This window comes from Heterodontus francisci, chromosome 34, assembly GCF_036365525.1.
Source record: "Heterodontus francisci isolate sHetFra1 chromosome 34, sHetFra1.hap1, whole genome shotgun sequence".
Taxonomy (NCBI): Eukaryota; Metazoa; Chordata; class Chondrichthyes; order Heterodontiformes; family Heterodontidae; genus Heterodontus; species Heterodontus francisci.
Window position 1 is genome coordinate 21,521,191 of NC_090404.1, and position 4,610 is coordinate 21,525,800.

A 4,610-nucleotide genomic window follows, 5' to 3' on the forward strand; every position below is an offset into this window, starting at 1 on the left:
ATACTGACAATCTTCAAGAGGACGCTGGTGTAATTGGCAGGTAAATGACAATTAAATTTAACCCAGAAAAGTTCGAGCTAATACATTTTGGTAGGAAGACTGAGGAGAAATAACAGCTATTAAATCATACAATTTTGAAGTTCGTGATAAAGCAGGGAGATCTTGGAGTTGCTTCTGCACAAGTCTTTGTTGCTGTCATGACAGGTTCACAAAGATGTAAATAAAACACATTGAGATCCTGGTCTTTATAAATAGAGACATAGCCGGTAAGTTATGATAAACCTTTCTTAAACGCTATTTTGGACACAGCTGGAGCATTGTGTCCAATACTGACCACCGTACTTTAGCAAGGATGTGACAGATTTGAATAGGATACAGAAGAGATTTACTAGAATTATTCCAGGAGGGACTACAGTTACGTGGAGAAACTGGAGAAGCTTGGGTTGTACTCCTTCAGCTGAGAAGGCTTTGGGAAGATTTGTTAGAGGTGGTTAAAATCATAAACGTTCAGATAGAATAAAGAAAGAAATTGCTTCCTTTGACTGTAGGATCTATAACGATTCAGCACAGATATAAAGCGTTTGGCAAAAGAACAAAAGGTGGCATGAGGAAAAATCTTTTTACCCAATGATTTTTTAGGATTTGGAATCTGATAGTGTGGTGGATACAGATTCAATAGTAGCCTTCAAACGTGAATTGGAAAAATCATTTGAAGAAGTAAAAATTGCAGAGATATAGGGAAAGAGCAGGGAAGTGGAACTAAACGGGCTGCTCTTCAAAAGAACTGGCACAGACTTGAGTGGCCGACTGGCATTCTTCTACTGTGTTGTGCTATTCTATAATTGCAACAATATTAACTTACATTTACATGCACCTGATATGTAGCAAAATGTCACAAGACGCTTCAAAGGGATGTTCTCAGACATCAAGTCACACAAGCTGATACTGGGACAGGCAACTGAAAACGTGTTTAAAGTAATTGAGTTTGAAGACAGCTGAAAATGAATAGAGAGAGAGAGAGAGAGAGAGAGAAGCAGATAACACAAGAATATGAGAACATAAGAAATAAGAGCAAGGGAGACCATAGGTCCTTTCGAGACTGCTCCACCATCCACCGTGATGATGGCTGATCTTGGTCTTCAACTCCACTTGATCACTTCTTCCCCATAGCCTTCGATTCCATGAGAGAGCAAAAATCTACCCCAGCCTTAAATATATTCAATGATGGCGCATCCACAGCCCTCTGGGTCTAGAGAATTCCATCGGTTCACAACGATTTGAGTGAAGAAATCTCTCTTCATCTCAGTCCTAAATGATTGATCCTAACTCGTCAAACAATGCCTCCTTGTTCTAGATTCCCTGCAAGGAGAAATGACCCTTTAGAATCTTTAATGTTCCAATGTGATCGCCTCTCATACTTCTACACTCCAATAATACATACCCAGCTTACTCAGACTCTCATCAGTGAACAACCCTGTATTCTCAGGGACCAACATAATGAACCTTTGATGTACTGCCTCCAGGTAAATCCTTCCTTAAATATAGAAACCAAAACTGCATACAGTATTCCAGGTGTGGTCGCAACAAAGCCCTGTTCAACTGTAGCAAGACATCTTTATTCTTCTCCTCCAATCCCCTCTCAATAAAGGCCAACATGCTATTAGCTTTTATAATTGCTTGTTGCACCTGCGTCCGAACCTTTTGCGTTCCTTGTGTTCCGAGGATTTGTTTTGAAAAAAAAACTTAGGATTCTTTGTTTTTAAAAACTGAAAAGGATTTCAATGGACATTGAGGCATCTGAACTTGATGGATGTTTTGAAAGGAAGTTCCAAAAAAGCTGAACTTGAAAACAAGGACTGGAAAGCAGGCAATTTTAAGGAAAACAACAAACGAGTTTGACCACAGAGCTACGCTTTGAGTGACAAGAGATATTGGGCCATGTGTCTTGTTTCTGGACGTTTCATTTTCATTCTGAACTTTCAAAAGCCAATGGGTTTGGACAAAAAGTAAACATTTGAAATTTGATTTGTTTCCTGCCTGGAGATCAGAATAAGGCCCAGAGAAAGTATTGCCTCCCTTTAAAGAATCCCTGCATCAACAATGGTTCCTGTTGCCTCCTGTGTTTTTAAGAAATCCTGAGAGATTGGAAGAAAACTTCTACTGCTATTCCGGTGCTGTAAGATCTAGGAAGATCCTTGTTGTTGCACACCCGGTGGGAGATCTTATGTGAAGCCTTCCATTGTCGAAGTTCTTTGACGCCTACCCATCACAGACTGTTCATCAACCTCGTCTGGAAAGACTTCGAGTGGCATCCAACTGTTCGACTTTGGGCAGAACCGCAGAACCTGCTCCCAGATCGTGACAGTCTACATTTTTTTCAATTGTTGCTTTCATTCCTATGAAACAGCTGTAAGCCAAAATCCCCTTTTTCCCAGTTAACAAGTTTTTGGATGTGTTTGTGTGTGTGCATGAGGGCTAGGGGGAAATAAGGAGCTTTAATATCGCAGTTCCTACATACATTTACTTCATTATTGGTTATGACTTGTCTTCATAATAAACAGTGAATTGTTATTGTTTGTGAAAGAAACCTGATTGCTGTGCTTTATTATGGGGACAAACATACAGTATCTAATTGATTGTTTCGGTAAGTGGAAGATTTATTGATATGCTGTGACCTGTGGAGAAGTGGAACTGAATTAACAGCGCACTTCTTAGCCTCGGTCATAACACTTGCTCGAATACACCCAATTGACTCTCGACATCAACATTTACAACTTTCATACCCTTTAAAACATTCTGCTTTTCTATTCTTACGTCCAAAGATAATAACCTCATACTTCCCCACATTATAATCCATCTGCCACCTTGTTGTCTACTCACTTAATCTGTCTATATTTCTTTGCATCCTCTTTGTGTCTTCCTCACAGCTTGCATTCCCATCTACCTTTTTATCGTCAGCAAGCTCAGATACATTCCTCTCTGTCTCTTTGTAAAAGTTATTACTACTGATTATAAATAGCTGAGGCCCCGGAACTGATCCTTGTGGCACTCCACTGGTCCTAGCCTGCCGACTTGAAAATACCCCATTTATCTCCACTTTTTGTTTCTGCCCATTAACCAATCCTCTATCAAAGCTAATATATCACCCCAAATCCAAGAGCCCATATTTTGTGTAGTGACCTTATCGAATACCTTTTGGAAATCCAAGTATAGTACATCTACTGGCTTCCATTTATCTACCCTGCTAGTTATATCCTCTAAAACTGCTAATAAATTTCCAAACAGGATTCCCCTTTCGTAACACCATGTTGACTTGTTCTAATCATGCTATACTTTTCTAAGTGCATTGTTATTGGTATATTAATAATAGATTCTAGCAATTTGCTGACCAATGATGTCAGGCTAGCTTGCCTCCAGTTGTCTGTTTTCTCTCTCCCTCCTTTCCATATGCTAACTTCTAATCTGCTGGGACCATTCCAGAACCATGATAATTTTGGAAAATCAGAGCCAGTGTATCCAATACCTCTGCAGCTACCTCTTTTAGAACCCTAAGATGTAGGCCAACAGGTCCTGGGGATTTGTTGGATTTTAGTCGCTTCAGTTTCTCCAGTATTTTTTCTCTGTCGATATCAGTTACTTTAAATTCCTCACTCTTATTAACGGAGTGATTTAGGGAGGGAATTCCAGAGCGTAGGGCCCAAAGAGCTGCAGACATTGTCAGCAGTCGTGGAGTGAAGAAAATCGGCTGCGCAAAATGAACAAGAGGGAAAAACGTGCTTGACATTGTCATCACCGATCTGCTTGTTACAGATGCATCTATCCATGACAGCATTGGTAGGGGTGACCACCGCACAGTCCTTGTTGAGCCGAAGTCCCGTCTTCAGATTGAGGATACCCTTCATCGCGTTGTGTGGCTAAATGGGATAGATTTAGAACAGATCTAGCAACGTAAAACTAGGCATCTATGAGGTGTTGTGGGCCATCAGCAGCAACAGAATTGTATTCAACCACAATATATAACCTCATGGCTTGAAATATCCCCCACTCTACCATTGCCATCAAGCGGGGGATCAATCGTGGTTCAATGGAGAGTGCATAAGGGCATGCCAGGAGCAGCACCAGGCATACCTCAAAATGATGTGTCAACCTGGTGAAGCTACAACCCAGGGCTACTTGCATGCCGAACTGCATAAGCAGCATGCAATACACAGAGCGAAGCGATCCCATAACCAACGGATCAGATCTAAGCTCTGCAGTCCTGCCACATCCAGTCCTGAATGGTGGTGGACAATTAAACAACTAACTGGAGGAGGTGGCTCCTCAAATATTCCCATCCTCAATGATGGAGAAGCCCAGCACATTAGTGCGAAAGACAAGGCTGAAGCATTTGAAACAATCTTCAGCCAGAAGTGCCGAGTTGATGATCCACCTCGGCCCCTTCTGAAGTACCGAGCATTACAGATGCCAGACTTCAGCCAATTCGATTCACTCTGCGTGATATGAACAAATGACTAAAGGCACTGGATAATGCAAAGGCTATGGGTCCTGACAATATTTCGGCAATAGTACTGAAGACTTGTGCTCCAGAACTTGCTGCATCCTTAGCCAAG